This window comes from Mirounga leonina, unplaced genomic scaffold (assembly GCF_011800145.1).
Source record: "Mirounga leonina isolate KUSES-001 unplaced genomic scaffold, KU_Mleo_1.0 Mir_91, whole genome shotgun sequence".
Taxonomy (NCBI): domain Eukaryota; kingdom Metazoa; phylum Chordata; class Mammalia; order Carnivora; family Phocidae; genus Mirounga; species Mirounga leonina.
The window spans coordinates 25,487,259-25,506,324 of NW_023270839.1; the positions used below are offsets into that span (position 1 = coordinate 25,487,259).

Consider the following 19,066-nt stretch of genomic DNA (forward strand, 5'->3'; position numbering starts at 1 on the left):
TACATTTTCTCCAAAAATCAGTTATTTTTTTTCATGTTAAAATATCAGGGTTGGACTTACTATTTAGCAGTTATGATTAATAAACAATTTCAATAGTTTTAAATTTAATGGGGTAAAATACTCAGCATAGGTAGTAAGAATTTAAAATTCCTGAATGAAAATCAATTTTGTTTGTATTACTAGCACTTGAACAATATTATTATATCATCTTATAATATTAAGTATGTTAAAGTCAATTGAAAAAGAAGGCATGGGGTTGATGGTGTAAACATTTGCTTCAGTACTTGCAGTACATTTTGCTTGCAGTGAGTACTTGAAACTTTTGTTGCTTGTTTAATGAATGATTTTTAGGCTTCTTAATTAATGAACCAATGAGTGGGAATTTGGGGAATTATGTTTCCAATATGTAAATAAGAGGATCTTCTTTGTAACTATAATTGACATAGAATGCGAAGGCCATCTTAATGGATTATTAACAACTATAGTTTAATTATTACTGTTATTAATAAAATTATCATATTAGTCTTAGAATATTGTTCTGATTATACTAAAGTTTAGGTAAAGAAGTAACTATTTGGAGGAAGGTTTTGTGGATAATCACTCCTATGTGAGCAACAGAATTTGGATTATAATCAATTTTTTAAAAAATTATTGAGATTTATCATGGATAATGGAACCTGGTAGAGGAGACAGAACCCAGGTGGAAGTTAAGACACATAAGTCTAATATCTGTCTGTGAATAATTCTGGAACAATTTTTAATTCTTTCCAATTCTTGGTTTTTTCATCTCCAAGATGTGGGATATGTACAGATGATCTCCTATATACCTTCTAGTTCTTACAGTCTATTCTATTCTAATCCATAGAATATAACACATAAATGTGAACAAATCTAAGTACTCATTATATAATACCACATACTTTAAATGAGATAGGTGAATATTATCTCAAGGATAAATGAGCTGTCAGAACAAATTTGAAATTGTAGCAATATGGTTATCAAACCTAAGCACTGTAGAATTCTTCTGTATGCCAACTAATTCCTTTTGAATGCTTCTGTCAAATAATGAAAAGTGAAAAATTAGATGTAAAATCCGGTGAAAATGAACAGTATGCATAATAATTTGGGATGGAAAATATCTACAATTGGGACACATTCACATATGTGTTTTATTTTGTGTTAAAATTTCTTGAAACCATGAAACTCAGGTGTTTGTAAGCATACACAAGATGCCAAACTTATTTTATAGTTTGAAACACAATTTAGCATTAACCTTGAGTAACCATAAAGCCAATTTGGTACACCATTCCTCCTCTACTCTAATTCTACAGTAAAAACGAAAGAGAGAGAGAGAGAAAGAAAGAAATTCATTCTATATCATTCATCAGAATGTCACAATAGCAATGTACTTCAAAACAGGATATATATTATATAAATAGTTTTCACTTCTATAAGTTTTTTTCATAGACTGTATATATAAGTATACTTTCTTGATATGGTGAATTCTCCTGGAAAGAGAAACTTTCAATGGGATGCTTTAAGTAAACCCTAAAACCCTTGTCAGGGTGTGTTGCTATCCTATTGAGGAAGGAGCCAGTCAAGCTTCATCATAGTTAAAAAGAAGCTAATTCACAGTTGTCTATTAGGAAATCCTAACATAAAAAGGAAATGCTTCATTGAAAAATAAATGATGGAGAATAACTTATTAGAAGAGAATTCTGGTAGTCATTTCCTATTATTTCTGGGGCACCCTTACTAATTTTAAGTGTGAATGCCCCACACATAAAATGTGCAAATTGACACATGTGAAGTTGAAGCTACTATATCCAGGTACAAAGAAAGTGCTCAACAAAATTTGTTTAAGAAGTCAAAGAAGAACAAAAAACTTGAAATTATAAATATGAAAACTATTTACATTCCTCAATCATTAATTGAATGAATGAACAAATGAACAAAAGATATTTCCTTCCTATTTTTAAAATGAGAGTAAAAGGTTATTGATTTGTCTACTAGAGTGAAATGCAGCAGAGTTCAGGAAGTTTGACAGATCAGAATCAAACTCTGCATTTCATTTTCAGTATTCTGATGCCTTAAATGTGTTCAGTGGTTGTTGAACACCTTTCTTTGGAGGTCTTTTAAGATGGTATAGATTTAAATGTCTTAGATCATAAAATTTTGCATGAAAAGTTAGATGTTAGCTTGTGTGAGACATAGTTTTCTCTGCATTACCAGGAGAAGGTCCCCCCTCCATTCTTATGGCTTTGCTTTGAATGAAGGGAAAAGTTACCTGATGAAATGAATAGGTTTTGAAGGACTGCTTACTTACTAACGGAAGGATAACTTCTTTAGAAAAATGTGACTTATAAGACATTGCTAAGATAATGGACTGGAGTGAGTAGAAGAGGTAAAAAATCTGTATATATAATTCTGTTTCCAGAAACTTGGGCTGGGGTAGATAGATGGAGGGCCTAGGGGAAGAGAAGGGGAGTGGTAGGGAGGTGGATATGATAGCTCATGTCTCATATCATTAGGGAATTAAAAAATTACTTAAGCTATCCTGAGTTGTGAGGACCTCACTTCAGTCTTTTTTTAAAATTAATTTAATTTTATTTTATTATGTTAGTCACCATACATTACATCATTAGTTTTCACTTCCGTCTTAATTATGGTGTTGTCTTGTGAAATATTTTAAATTTAGATTAGAATGAGTAAATTGCAGAAAAAGCACACCAAGGAACCCAACAAAAATAAGACTTGTACTAATAGACATGTAAGACCCGACTATGTAAATGTAGGAATTCACAAGAGGCCAGGAGATGCTGGACCACATTACTGACACTGAGGGAAGAGAAGCTGTTACTGAAGAACTGGTCCTCAGATTACATACTATTCTCACCCGGGAGGCAAGAAAGCCTGTCCTCTCTGGTGGTTCCACATTTGGCCTTACAGTAGGTTTGCGAGTGACAAAACTGGAACGTAACCTGAACTAATAATAAGGGCAATAAAAGCATAACATGCCCTTCTAAAATGAAATAAATATTCATGTTCTCTGCAGAAGGAGAGCATTAATAACATCTTAAAGGGATTGGTAATGGATGGTCAGCACTTCCACTGTTGTCATCAGAGCTCTCCCCTTGGGGAAGGGCGAGAGGGTGAATTTAGATAATTTTTGGACCAGGCACTCCATCAACAGACAGAGTCAATCACTCCACACCTGACAGAAATAACACTGCTGTTTAAGCTGGGAATTGAGGTGCCAAGTGAGAGATGGCAGCAGTGCGCTGGGCAACTGACAGCTGCCCTGAGAGACAGATGTGGAACAAAGAACTCAGTCCCTCGAGACGATTTTCTTGCTTTTGGGATCCAATTACTAAAAAATTTTGCTCTTCCCAACCATGGTCAGTATCACCCATTTCCTTTAAGAAGAAATCCTTAATTGTGATAAGCCACTGACTCAAGCAAAAGCATGCCTCACTTATTAGAATTAAGCATTGTAAGGCCCATAGCAAGAAAAGGGTTAGCCATTCTGAAAACTAGCCAATGATTTGGCAATATTCTTTTTTGGATTGTTAGACTGTGACGGGATATGGCCTAACAATTGGCAAAAAGCAAATAAACACAGTGTTGTGGGATTTGACTTTGGCCACAAAATCTTCAGCAACCCAATTGTCAACAATTCTTTGGATAAGATCCTACTCAGCAATAATCTCTGCTAGTAGCTAGCAAACATACATACCACCTCTAAATATGGAGATGGTAAACTTGCTTATGCTCCAAACAGCTCTTAGCAAGTTACATAAAAGAATAATAATTCACATTATCAAAACAAAAATAAGAAAACCAGGGCAACCCCACCTTAAAAAAAGAGACAATGAGAAACATATCTATGGAATTGAACCAAAATCCTAGCATTACTGACAAAATGCAATCCTGTAGAACTGGCGACCTACATTCCCTTAAGTAAGTTGTCAAGGCTTTAAATTATGGAAGACGGATAAATTGCTGGGGAGCAGATTTGGAAATATTACCTATTCTTTGAGAATTCTAATAATAAAGATTACTTTTCATTGTATAGTTTTCCTCTTTTTTTTTTTTTTTGGCTAATACAAGTGTCTGGCACTTACAAAGTACACATAATTTATTGCCCAGGTGCATCTCTTATTTATTTTGTAAATCCTCATCTGAACTGACCATGACTTTCTTTTCTATACCAATCCAGAGCATCTGAACATATATTTTCCCTTTTGACTCAGCTGTATTAGAACTCTTTAGCCTACAGTTTTAGAGCATTCAGAGACCCAAGTGAATTGGAGAGAATGCAAGAAGCCAGCTTTCAGTCAGCCAGGTTCCCTTTCCTAGGTTTTCCTATTACTCAGCCTTGGCTAAATACTGTAATCAGCTAGGGAACTTCAAAAAAATACTGATGCCTGGTCCCACCCACAAAGACTCTCATTAAATTGATATGAGGTGCAGCCTGGGCACCAGGAATTTAAAAATTTCCTCTGATAATTCTGAAATGCTGCCCAAACTGAGAACCACTGGATCACATTAGAGGATCACATTCGATTATTGAGAAACCACAGTCCAATTAAATCAGAATCCTGAGAAGGTGGGGAAGACTCAGGCATCAGTGTTCGTTAACACTTTCTAGTGATTTTACTATGCAGAAATGTTAAAAGCCATTATTCAATGGGACCAAGGGTTCTATTTCAGCCTGGATCCCCTCATGTCCCAGGAATGTTTCAGAGCCCTTAGACAGCTCCTTAGTTAACTTATACCCTGGAGGATTTCAAAATGGGTTTATCAGGAATGACTCCGAATTATGCATTGAGGAAGTTCTTCTGGGTCCAGTTGACCTCTCTGACAAATCTCAGTGGCTCCAACATTTGGAGAACTGGCCTGGAAATGCATGTGATGACAGCTCTGTAGCTACTATGTAAGAAGGCTTCTTTGGCAAATGAGTTCATTGCAGGGAAGGTCCTGTGCCACAGTCTCACAATGTCAGGCAGGTCTGAATCTCTTCTGACACTTCCAAGTGGTGCTACAGCAGGGCCCCTGGAGTACAGACATCAGTGCCAGCTTACCTGGCACTTAAGTGAGCCACTTATGACTATGAATACAGATGCCCCCAAATCAGGGTCTCATCTCCTATGGCCACCCCACAGAGTTCAAGGCAGTGATTTAAAGAGACAACCTCAAGTCTGAAAACCCAGGGAGGTGGGAAGCACAAGCCTAGAGGGTCTATCCAGATTAGTGAAAAGGATATGAAGTTAGAGGTTGGTTTTCTTTGTAAATTTGGGATTAAAGCAAAGCTTTCTTTCTTTTCTAAGGATCCTAGCTTTCTTTCTCTGTATCAAAAACTTTTGGTAGTACAGTAACTTCTTTTGCATCACTACTGGAATACAATACTTTTCTATATTTTAATTTCACATATGGCACACAGAAGAAAAGGCAAGAATTGTGCATATCTAAGTAATATGGAGAAACAAGAACTCATTAAATGAAATGAGCTTCCATATGAATTCCTTCCTTTTCTGAACCATATCCAATCTTTCTTTAAAAAAAAACAAAACACTTTATTGAGGTATGTTCACATACAAAAATCTGTACTTAATGTATACAAATTGACCAATTTCTACATCTGTGAAACTACCACCATAATCTATGCCATAAACATATCCATCAGTTCCACAAGTTCCCTCCTGCCTTTTAATTTATTATTATTATTTCGTGATAAGAACACTTAGCATAAGATCCATCCTTTAAGCAAATATTTATTTATTTTTTTTTTTTTAATTTTATTTTATTTATTTACTTGAGAGAGAGAGAATGAGAGAGAGCACATGAGAGGGGGGAGGGTCAGAGGGAGAAGCAGACTCCCCGCCGAGCAGGGAGCCTGATGTGGGACTCGATCCCGGGACTCCAGGATCATGACCTGAGCCGAAGGTAGTCGCTTAACCAACTGAGCCACCCAGGCGCCCCTTTTTAGCAAATATTTAAATATACCATGCAACAGTATAAACTATAGGCCCTACACTGCACAGTATATCTCTAGGACATATTCACCTTGCATAGTTGAAACTTCGTACCCTTTGACTAATACCTCCCTATTTCTCCCTCCCCCCTCCAACCCCTGGTAACCACCATTCTACTCTCTGCTTCTACGAGTTTGACTGTTTTAGATTCCTCCTATAAGTGGCATCATGTAGTATTTGTCCATCTGTGTCTGGCTTATTTCACTTAGCATAATGCACTCCAGGTTCATATCCAGTCTTTCTACACACGAAATAGGTTGGAAAATGAAAATCCTCTGCCTTTCACATGGTTCAGAAATCCAAATTAAAGAGTCACTGAACATTTAACTGTTTCTTGACCAAGATTCATACCTACTAACATTTGAGATTATATCTGCACCTGACTTAGGTAGAGAAGCCATCCCTAATTTGCTAGCAAAGCAAATTTACCTATTTATCTTAGTTGTGCAAAGGGTTTTTGTAGTATATATAAAGACAAAGGGATTAGGGTGAGGAAGCAGAGAAAAGAATGATCTAATATCCATGTCCAGGTAAAATCTTTCAGGCAGATAATATCTTTCTCAGAGGGAAAACGTTTGATGTATATTGGCGGAGAACTGGCTCTGGAGGTTCTCTGTTCCAGTCAACTTCCCTGCATAAGAATGGACTCACTTCTACTAGAGTGAGCATGAGTACTTGTCAGAGCCATTAGCTAGTGTCCTTCTGAGAATAAATAGGTTGGCAACATCTTTGTAAATAGGTGAAGAAATAGGCAAGAGAGGAAAGGAAAAAAAGGACTTTATATAAAAATAAATGGATTTTGCATTATATTTGTTTTAAGGATTTTATTTTTAAGTAATCTCTACACCCAATTTGGGGCTCCAATTCACAACCCTGAGATCAAGAGTAGCACTCTCCACCAACCGAGCCAGTCAGGCACCCCAGATTTTGCATTTTAAGTTTAGGGTGGATTTAAACACAAAGGATCCTCATAAAATAGGGCTCTATTAACTTTTTTGATGCACTTAAAGAATAAGGGCAATGGAATGCAATAGACTGATAATAGTGGGAGAACTTCTGAGATCAAAACAAAACCAAACTAAATAGTGTACAGAGAGGTTGAAATACTAATAGATTATTGCAGATGATACTCAAATAGGAGGTTTGAATCTATTAGTTAAATTTGTACCTAAAATTGCAATAATCTTTATTTATCAGGACTATATGCAAACTGAGTTTATTTTTTATGGTTAATATGAGACAGGGCAAATGAGGTATATTTCAATATGCTCAAATACCATACTTATGTTAAAATTATCATGTAATATTTTCCATTTATCTGCCTATTTGAACTTTGGATGTAATTGTAGATAATATTGAGAAAATGCTTTTGGAACAAATTCAGAATCAACTCAGCATGCAGATTTTTCTTAAGGCAGCAATTCCAAACTTTTGTTTCTTAGGACACTAGTGTCCCTTGAGATATTAATGGTGTTTCCTGTGGCACAATTCCTGTGGCTAATTGATTGGGAAATATTAGGTTAAATAAAAGTGAACAAGTTTCACAGTAGGCAAACTCTGAGCCAAATTATACTAATATAAATTGCAAAACTCCAGGAGGAGATTATATATGGTTTCCCAAACTTGACACAGAGTACGTTGCTCCCGCCCCCCAACTCTCTCTGATTTGGATAAAACACTTAAATTTCATTAAATTGTAGTTTGAGAGGGGTGACTGGGTGGCTCACTCGGTTGAGCACCGACTCTTGGTTTCAGCTCAGGTCATGATCTCAGGGTCGTGAGATCCAGCCCCATGCTTGAGATTCTCTCACGTCCTCTCCCTCTGTCCCTCTCCCCTCTCTCTAAGATAAATAAATAAATCTTTTTTAAAAATTGCAATTTGAGAGCTATTGCCTAGGGATCTCTCTATGGTGCAGTGAAGAACTAAACCAAGCTTCCCTTCATTTTTTGGTTCCAAATAAAAAGGCTATAAAATGGACCCGAAGCAATATTTAAAGAATGACCTTGAACCAAGAATCTGTGCCAAAGTTAGGAGCCTGAATATGATTTTGGACAATTAGGGTAGTATTTTGGGTATAGATGCATGCTGGGCTGAAATCCAGAGATTTGCGATGAGATTTAAGCCTAGCTTGAAGCTCTTTTCTGAGTTTTGAGAAGCTTTATAGGACTATTCTCCTAATCTGAAATGATGTCCAATACCTATTATTTAGGCAACCTAGAAACTGACCAAAAGCAATTTCCATGCATTAACCTAAAAATGTTTTAGGATTAGAACATGATTGAAGAATTCTTACTTATGTGCCTAAAAACAATAAACGTTTACTTTTCAAAAAAGTAGTTTGAGCAAAAGTTTGAAGTTATTTCAATTATATCAATAAAGAACAAGTTTTATTTACTGGCCAAAAACTATTTAGAAATTTGAAACTTACGGGCGCCTGGGTGGCTCAGTCATTAAGCGTCTGCCTTCGGCTCAGGTCATGATCCCAGGGTCCTGGGATCGAGCCCTGCATCGGGCTCCCTGCTCGGCAGGAAGCTTGCTTCTCTCTCTCCCACTCCCCCTGCTGTGTTCCCTCTCTCACTGTGTCTCTCTCTGTCAAATAAATAAAATCTTTAAAAAAAATTAAAAAATTTTTGAAACTTAGCATAAACTGAAGGGAGAACTGCAAATTTAATGAATTAATTTCAGTACACTTTGAAGAGGTCACTTATTGGAGATGTTACATAGAATTGCCTTTTCCAGCCATACATAGCACATTTGCCTTGTCTTAGGATTCTTTCTGTTTGCATTTGGCAATGCCACTAAAAAAAATGTAAGTTACAGAAATATAAGCATCATGTCTTATTCTTCCTTTTGTCTCCTAATGGTAGAGGAAGGAGCACTTAAGTCCAGTGCAAGAGGTGGAAGAAGTGAGATGGATTGACAGTCATTCAATATATTTCTCCCTTAAGTTTTTACACATCTAAAATTAGTCATGGATAAGAAATATATTACTAAATGATCATGAAAATTTAATGCAGACAAGAATTAAAAGTTTGCTGAAATAAAAGAGAGGCACATCTCATTTTCCTCTTCTCTCTTATTCTCTAAAAGAAAGTACTGGCCTCCAGAACCTATTTGACTTAATGTTTTTCTGGATAATTTCAAGAGGCTGGTGGAAAAGTTTTATTGTAGAGGCCAGTGATCTAAGCAGGCACAGGTAGCACTGGTGATACTAGAAGGATGATTGACACGGCATGGTGAGGACCAATCCTGGAAAAGTTATGGCCTCCTCAACACCCATTCTTGTTTTCATCTGACTGTCAACTAATTCTTGCATATCAAAAACTACATGCAGAAAAAAATGATAATTAGTTGGTACTGGTTTAAGGAATATCTGCATTAAAAGGAGATACAAAGAGGAAAAGTCTTTAAGAATTAAATGAGCAAGGAGACACAGAGAAAAAGTCTTTAAGAATTAAATGAGCTATACTAGTAAAACCAAGCAGTGGGCTAATAATTTTTGGATAGGGAATCTGCCTACTTATTAATAGCACATATGCGAATGATCTTGGACATAGTGACTAGTGTCAAAGGGTGGAGAGGACATATGTATGTATACGGAGAGAGAGCTAGGGAGAAGTGGGGAGTTGGTGAATACACTCTCAGTTTGTTTTAGTGCCAGTAGTCCGATCCTTGGATAATCTTGGTGTTTTATAGCATTTCAAACTGTACTTCTGATAAAAGCTTGGTTGGTCTGGTTCATAGTGCAGCATCTCTCATGGGGAGATCACCTGCAGGCAGTAGACAGTTTCCTCCCTTGTTTGCATGAATAATGAAGACATCATACAAAACTTTGAAAGATTGATGACTTTGTTTTTCACTCTTTTATTAATTCAACAAAATTCATTGATACCTTCCCTATCCCAGACTTGGACTACAATAATAAGCAATTCCACAGTCCATATTTTTAGAGAATTAACAGTTTAGTTGGGTGTGGAGGGTGAACTATAAGTCAGAGGAGGCAAGTTCAGAGCAATTAGCGGGTTGCCCGACTCAGCTTGAGGAAATGGGCATGAAGTCTTTTCTGGGAGGAAATGATCTGAAGGATGAGCCGTATGAAAGAGAGAGGACAAATATATTACCCTTAGAGGAGATACTTTAGAGATGCCTGGTAGTAAGACAGTATTGAAAAGCTGGGAAATGGAAAGTGACTTAATACCTTGCCAGGTATCAATGTTAAGCTCACTAAGGTAACCTTTTTTTTCTATTAAAAATATTAAAACATTTGCCCTTTATCAGTTGTCAGACTTTGATTGCTCTGTTTACTAAAAATGACTATTTCTTTTAAAGGGTAATTTTTTCTTCAAAGGGTAACTTTTCTGAAGGCATAATTGAAGTCCTGCTAATTGGAGTAATACTGTTTTTCTGGATAACTGCATACTTTTTCTTTTTAATGCTTTTTCAGTCTTTGATCATAATTGTAACCTGTTTAAGTCAGGTGGCCATAAATATTCACTATAAAAGCTACATTATCATTATGGAGGATGTTTTTCCCATAACAGTTTCTAAAAAGTGAGAGAAACAACAGCTTTAAGGCATATGTTTGGCTTTTAAGGACAAAATTATGGAGGTTATCTGCCACATTCTTTAAGATAAGCCAACTTCTATGACCATTAGAGCTGCGTTCCCTGCTACAATTATGTAAGCAGTGCACTCAGTAGTCAAGTAGCTGTGCATAGCTTTATTTCCTCTAAATCATGAAGTAGGCAGTGAAGCAAGGTGTTTTCCCACTTATATAAGCCTGTCAAGGTGTCTCTGTTTCTGAGAAACTGTGCTCAACTCCCTGTACAAATAATGCATTACAATACACACAATAATGTTGGATGTTTAATAGACATAAGGAGGTGCTGTCGACTTTGAAAAGATTCTGGCCAAATTTGGTCTGGAGATTTTCTCTTAACTGGCTTAAAGTTGATCAGATATTGAATAATAATTCATCCCCGAATAAGATGAGCATAAATCTATATCATTGTGATTAAGTTGTACTCAGACCTAAAATTCATGGTATTTTAAAGTATTACTTAATAGTTTATCAGGTATTGGGGCACCTGGGTGGCTCAGTCGATTAAACGTCTGCCTTCAGCTCAGGTCATGATCCCAGGGTCCTGGGATTGAGCCCCATATCGGTTCCCTGCCTAGCGGGGAGCCTGCTTCTCCCTCTCCCTCTGCCACTCCCCCTGCTTGTGTTCCCTCTCTCTCAAATAAATAAATAAATAAAATAGTTTATCAGGTATTTACATTAATGTTACTACTAAAATTACAGTACTATGTAGAAATAAATCTTGTTTGTTATTGTCATGAATCTTCTAATTTAGTCTATATAAAATTGCACAATGTACAACCAGGAACATTTTCATTGAGTGACTAAACATAAGTAGATCACTAAAATTATGTTAATTCTTTTAAAGTATGTATGTCGATATTGAAATTGGTGCAGAACACTTCATTCCATTCTAATTAATTCTCAGAATATCTCTTGCGGTAAGCTTGCAGTTGTACTACTAGTCCATTTCACAGAAAGAAAGGGAAGACTTGCAGGAAATTTGTCAGCCTGATAAGCTTGCTAATGTACAACTTCTAGTTTTAAAATTATATGTGGGACTATTTAGGTGTTGTTCATTTTAATTAAGAAAGATTGGTGTTAAAAAATTAGCTGATAATTGACATGATCATAACAAAATCCTGTATGTGCAATGATTGGAGTGTTTTCTGGAAATTCTTGGATAGTTAACTCACAGAGAACAGGTATTAAATAGTAAGCCTGATGACTTCACTGTGTGACTAACATCATTAAATATTAAAGAATTAAAAGTTCATGTTCAGAATACTGATTTAAACCTTCCAGTTTCTTTAGAGCCAACACAAGTTAATCAGAGACTTTAAAGGGGCAAAACTGAGGCATTTTTAAGTAACATTTTCTCTCCTACAATGAAAGAGGTAAACTTACTAAGATGTTACCACGTGCCTGGCACTGTGCTAAACACTTTATGTATATTACCTCATTTAATCTTCACAGAGCACTTATAAAATTGGTAGAGTTATGTTCATTTTGCGGATGGGGCAACTCCAAAGCGTAGTTTTAGTTATCACCACATGATCACTATACTGTCACTGGTGTTATTAAAACATCACACATGAATTTGAACCCGGCAGTGGGATAATTTGCATATGAAGAACTATAAACAGCTGAAATTTTCTTTTCTGTAATACGACCTAATGAGTACTTGGCATTATTTCCTTATTAAATAAAAACTCCACTCCAACATTCCTTGACAAAACATCTCCATCTGTCTTCCTCTGAGTTGGCATAGAAACGTTCAGTTTATTTTGTGTACGAATTGCTAAAGATATTGCAAAATTTAATTTGGTTGTATTTTAAACACATTTCTGATATTTATTAAAATATTTATACTTCTGTTCACTAGTGTCTACATAATTATTATAGTATACATACATATATGCAATTTAATATCAGAAAATAAATCAGATAATTTTACGAGTACAGCCAGATAGTTTCCCTCTCTAAAGGCCACTCAATCCAAACAGAAGAAACACAAAAATAAATAAAAGAAACAGCACAGAGTTTGTTCCAACAAGCACTGCTGAAGGATAGATTGAAAGAGAAATAGTTTACTGGCAAATTGGTTCTTTCTTTTGTCCATGATTACTATGTTCTCAATTTATTTCTAATCCTTTTAGGACTTTGCCCAATAAAAAAAAGAGGCAAAAAAAGGGGGGGGGGCAAAAATGAAGAGTTAGTGCAAAGATTCTACTTTTTTAAGATTTTTTTTGTGCTTCTGTGTAAATCATATTGTACCTTTGAAAACTAGACATACACATTATTTGTGACCTGACTGACCTTAGGTGTTTTCAATATCTTAAAAATATCTTGGAAGGTTTTTATTCTCAAAGTTGCAGGGGCTCTTTTCAACAACTAGAAGACTATTTATTGCAATATTGATTGAGCATATATTGTTATGCTATGTACTATGGGTACATAGATGTATAGGTAGAGACCCACTATTTGAAAAAATTCAGCCTATTTGGGAAACCAACACCAAAACCTCAATTTTAATAGAATATGGTAAATATGTGATAAAAATATGTTCAGGGAGGGAACCTAGTGGAGGGCAGGTAACATAACCTAAGAGAGGCTGAGCAAGACTCTGAAAGGACATGATGTTTGAACTATATCTTCAAGAGCTAGTGGGAGTGAACCAGGCTAGAGAAGTGGGTAGGGACTGGGGAAGGGAGTCAAGAAAGGGCATCTCCTCTTGGAAAATAGCACATGAGAAAAGCTGAGTGATGTTTCAGGAGGTATGTATGGGAATTATGGGAATTAGTGTTTCTGGAGTATCGGCTTCAAGGTAGGAAGAAGCGGGGGATGAGACTGCAGTGAAGTCTCATTTCTTGCAAAGTTATTTTCCATTGTAGGGAACATGAACTTTATTCTATAAGTAATAAGGAGCTTTCGAAGAAGAATGTAGAAGCAGTAACTAATAAAAAATAGTTATTTTCATTATTCACAAAAATGACCTGGATGGTTAATATTTATTAATAATTGGAAGATTTATTTTATTAGAAAATTTAGGCTCTTTTCATACCAAAGCTTCTTACCACAACCACCCACAAATGACAAAGTTAGCTCATGTTAATTAATATCCTTTCCTTTTTGCTATCAACTTTTTGCTATAGGAGTTTATGAATGAACTAGATTGTCCACTGGAGAAGAGAAAGGGCAGAAAAAGTAGGCTTGAAAAATTTATCTATGATTTATCAGTCTTAGTTTATCATACCAGTAGTTCTCTTTTAGTATAAATATTAATACATATTATTTACCACCTAGGAGTAGATTGGATTGAATAGAAAGTGAGAAGCATGGAAATAATACTGTATTAGGTATTATGGGATCTGGGCTTTAATCCTTTTCTTCCAGGAATTAATTGAATGACCTCAGGCAAGTACTTAACTATTCTGGGTCTCAGATCTGTTTTTTGTTTTTTTTTAATTTTTTAAGGGGGTTAGAGCAGATTGTTTGAATAGGTTTCAACTGTAAATGTTACCCAAAGTACTAAGCAATGGAGACAGAGAGAGAGAGAGAGAGTGTGAGAGAGCGATGTATTAGCTGTCTATTGCTATATAACAAATTACCCAAAATTCAGCAGCTTAAAACAATGTTTGTTATCTCACAGGATCAGAGGGTCCTGAATCTGAGAGCAGCTGAGCTGAGAGGTTCTAGCTTAGAGTCTCTCAGGAATTAAGCTGTCTGTTGGGGCTGCTGTCTTCTCAAGACCTGACTAGGGCTGAAGGCTCTGTTTCCAAGCTCTCTCCCATGGTAGTTGGCAGGCCTCAGTTCATAGCAGCCTGTCAGCCAGAAACTTCCTCTTCACTATGAGGGCCCCCATAGGCTTCCTTAGTGTCCTCATGACGTGGTAACTGGCCTCCCTCAGACAGAGTGATGAGGGAGAGGGAGAGAAAGAGAGGAAGCGAGAGAGGGCACCTTCAAAATGGAAGCTGCAGTGTGATACACCATCACTTTTGCCTCATTTTATTTGTCATGCAGACCATACAGTAAAATGTGGGAAGAACTACACAAGGATATGAATAACAAGTGGTGGAGATCGTTATAGGCCAAACCAAACGCTGGCTACCACACATGGTTTCTGCATCTAAAGACCTTTTAGTCAAGTTGGGAATCAAAGTATAAAGAAAGAATAAGTTAAAGCAAAAATAGAGCAACACATTTGTGAAATCAGCCTGAAAAATAGATAGCTGTCCTTACAGAAGCTGCTAATTTGGCTTAAGGTCTCATTAGGAGGCATTCTTACTGCAAACTTAGAAAGGAAACCATATAGTGTTAATATTTGAAAGCAAAAAATTTTCATTTCAATCGACATTATGATTTTACATAAATTCCTGAATTTCTCACTTACTGGAATAAAGACATTATTTTCTATTTAAATTTTTTATACACTAAAACTATGGTATATTTCTAAGTACCAATGCTTTATTAATTTACTTTATTTACTATTTAAAAAATAAAGATGAAGTAATTGGTATGTTACAGTGGGGAGTAGGCTGACAATTTCACTAAAGAAGACTTCTGATAAAAATGGGAACACTTTTTTTTTGTATTTTTAAAATTTTATTATGTTATGTTAATCACCATACATTACATCATTAGTTTTTGATGGAGTGTTCCATGATTCATTGTTTGCATATAACACCCAGTGCTCCATTCAGTACATGCCCTCTTTAATACCCATCACCAGGCTAACCCATTCCCCCACCCCCGCTTCCCTCTAGAACCCTCAGTTTGTTTCTCAGAGTCCATAGTCTGTCATGGTTTATTTCCCCCTCTGATTTCCCCCCCTTCATTTTTCCCTTCCTGCTATCTTCTTCTTTGTTTTTTTTTTTTTTTTTTAACATATAATGTATTATTTGTTTCAGAGGTACAGGTGTGTGATTCAACAGTCTTACACAATTCACAGCACTCACCATTAGCAATACTCTTCCCAATGTCTATCACCAAGCCACCCCATAAGTTTCATATGAGCAAGGGCGAGATCAGGAGCATGAATGTGAATACATTTGGGTGCACCCAAAGAGGTGAAAAGGACAGAAGAGAAGAATCAGGAGAAGAAAGCTTTGTTGAAAAAGTGCATTTGAACAAAGGGGGGATTGGTTGGACGATTTTGATAGAGGGTGAAGAATTTTCAAGCAGAGAAAGTTTGCAAAAAGGCATGGATGCAGTAGGGCAACTGTAAAGAATGGTGAGTCCTGGAGAATAGGGTGCAAAGAAGTGGAAACACAGAGCTAGTAAACCAATGAAATGCTTGAAACCATATTTTAACTTCATATTATACAAGGAGAAGATAGGAGAGCACAAAGAGAGTGAAGGGGTGGAGACAGAATGCAAGGAAGGAGGTGAGGAAGTAAACAAAGGAAGACAGGAGCAGGGGCAGCAGTAGGTAGAGTGAATAGGAAAGAGAAGCAAAAGGTCTACACAGATACATCACGAAGCAGGAGAGAGAAAAGGCAGAGGGCTGCTCTGGACGTCCTGCAGTCCACAGAGATTCTGGCAAATATAATCAGAGAGCCCGCCAGAGTTAGGGAGGATAGGGGATTTATCTTTTTGAATAAATCGTCTGTTCACCGACTGGTATTACCCTAGTCACTGAATGAAATCACATGAAAGGTCAGATATGTAAGCCTGTGGTTTCCCACTCTGATGCAAGGCTTTCACAAACTCATCCTTGTAATAATTTATGGAGATGGCTCACCAGGCCCACAGTAAATAATTATAAATAATCTTGCATTGTATTGTTATATCTTTTGACAAGTGTAAAATCTTGAGAATATTAACTGAGAAATTCCTTTGTACACTGCTGGCAAAATATAGTCTCATCACTTTGAGCTTACTTAGGGGCTAAGTCTATTTTGAGCTTCCCTAAGAAGTAAGCCAAGGTCACAAAACTAGTTAGTGGTAGAGAAAGAGAGAAATACAGAATCTCGGGTGTGTAGAGAGAAATGATCTTCCATGGTATAATACTTTCAAACAATCACATCCGTTTTTAAAAAAGCTGATTTGGATAAAACGGCAGTCCGTCCAGGGAAAATTGTTCGTGCATGAGAGAATTTTTAAGTTGGAATGATTCTGTCCTCACTCACTAATGACTCTAAACGAATTCAGCTAATTTACCACCAGTGTGATGAAGAAAACATAAAGTCAAAGATTCACAGACCAGGAAAAAATTGAATAAACAGCTGGTTTGCCTTTTGCTTTTCATGCACATTAATATCTCTGGCAGAAGTAGAACCCTCAGCCTCTTGTCCTATAGGGCTCTAGCTTTAGCTTCTGTAACCAGAGAAGACTGACCCTACTCACAGGCTGCTTTAGCTATCCTATTGATTTGAGTATTTTAAATTTTTTAATGCTGAAGTGCAGATAAAGAACTGTAACCAGTGACAAACTAATCTGAAGTTCAAAGGGCGGAAATTTAACACAACACATTTTGCTCCTGTTTATAGCTACAGTGTTGGAAGGCAAGATGAATGGAGATTAGTTCAGGAACTCTCTCATAAATTACTAAAACTTTCTTTTCAACCTTCTCCCTGGCATCTCACCACTGATGCTCCCCAACTCTTCTGTTTCCCCCCACTTCTCCTTCCTCCATTTCTCCTCCTTTTTCCTTCCTCTTTGCTTCTTCCTCCTCTTTCTTTGCTCTCTCCTTCCTTTCTTATTGTTTGAGCTCTTTTTCTCTATTTCTTTGCTTTAACTAGATGCACTCTAGAACTGAAGTACATATTAAATATTCATTAAAGAGATTGAGTTAATTACCTGTACTTGAATTTTAAAAGGAATTTAAAAAGAATAACATATTGATCACATTAAAAAACTACTTATAGTTACAATTTTGTCAAAATGCACAGGAAAAATGTTTGAAAATAAATATACTAGATTTTAACAGTGATGTTCAGATAAATCTCTTTACTTTTTTAGTGGTTTCCAAATACTCTTTGATGAGCATACACTCATTTTTTGATGGTCATGAACATACCTGTATATATTTATGGGTATACATTTAATTATAATAAACTACGTTGTTTTTTCCTCTTTTAGTCACACTCTGACTAGGTAAGAAAGGCTCCCCCAACCACCACCAGTCTAAGAAATTCAAGACATATAACTGTCAAACCTTTTCTTAAAGCTCTCCAAAAATGGAACCTCTTGCAATCCATTCCAGTATTATATTACCTGGACAGTTGGAACATTTTCTTATATTTAGAGAAATTATCCCTGCTTTAATTTAAGCCCCCCCCCTTTTTTAAAGATTTTATTTATTTATTTGACAGAGAGAGACAGCCAAAGAGGGAACACAAACAGGGGGAGTGGGAGAGGGAGAAGCAGGCTTCCTGTCGAGCAGGAAGCCTGATGCGGGGCTCGATCCCAGGACCCTGGGATCATGACCTGAGCCGAAGGCAGACGCTTAACGACTGAGCCACCCAGGTGCCCCTAATTTAAGCCCTTTTCATTATGTTCTTTTTCTGCATATAAATTGACATGACTAATAAAAGACTTTCATATACTTAGAGAAATGATACGTCTTTTTTCTGTCTACACTCACTTCTTGATGATTTCATCTAGTCTCTTGGCTAATCACCAGCAAATTTATGTTTCTAGTCTTGACCTTTCCCCTAAACTCCAGATTAAAAAATTCATCTCTACCTGGATGGCTATTAGACATCCCAAACTTAACATGTCCAAAACAGAACTCAGTGTTTTCCCTTCAATGCTTCTTGAAAATGGTAATGACAATGCCAGTCTTTCTGTCGACTGAGCCCAGGCTCTGAAATCATCCTTTCTTTCACATTTCTACATATTTCTTTCTTTCACATTCTACATTCAGTCTGTTAATAAATCTTATTGTCTTTCTCTCCCAAACACACCCACTCCTGACGACTTCTTGCCACCTCCACTGCTGCCACCTTAGTCTAAGCTATCAGGTGGTCTTCTTGCTTCCGCCCTTGCACTCCTAATACAGAATTAAGGGATTCTTTCAAAATATAAATCAGATCATGTCACTTTCTGCTCAGAAAACTCTCCAATATTCTCTCCAATGTTTTCCCAATTTACTCAGAGTAAAATCTAAGATTTTTATGACGACCCACAAAGCCCTAGGAGATTTGCAGCCCTCACCATCAGCTCACAATACCACTATCTCCCTTGCTCATGCTGTCCGATTCGCACTGGCTTCCTTGCTGCTTTGTAGGACAAAGTCAGGCAAGATCCTGCATTGGCCTTTGCACCATCTGTTTCTCTTCCCCAAGTATATCCTTCCCTAGATATTTGGGTAGCTCACTCTCTCACTTCTTTCTAGTCTTTACTGAACTGCCACCTTTTCACTGAGACCTTTTCTATTCCCTCTACCTAACATGCATACTTCCTATCCTTTCTTCTCTTTTATTTTTCCCCTTAAGCATTTATTAC

At 36.6% G+C, this 19,066-nt stretch overlaps 2 protein-coding genes across 5 annotated transcripts in view; one reads left to right on the forward strand and one right to left on the reverse strand.

Moving 5' to 3' along the window:
• FAM227B (family with sequence similarity 227 member B) overlaps positions 1–19,066 on the reverse strand; it is a 210,121-nt gene that overhangs the window by 76,726 nt on the left and 114,329 nt on the right. The gene's annotated exons all lie outside the window — the stretch shown is intronic.
• Positions 1–19,066, forward strand: part of FGF7 (fibroblast growth factor 7) — a 52,401-nt gene that overhangs the window by 2,203 nt on the left and 31,132 nt on the right. The window lies entirely within an intron of this gene.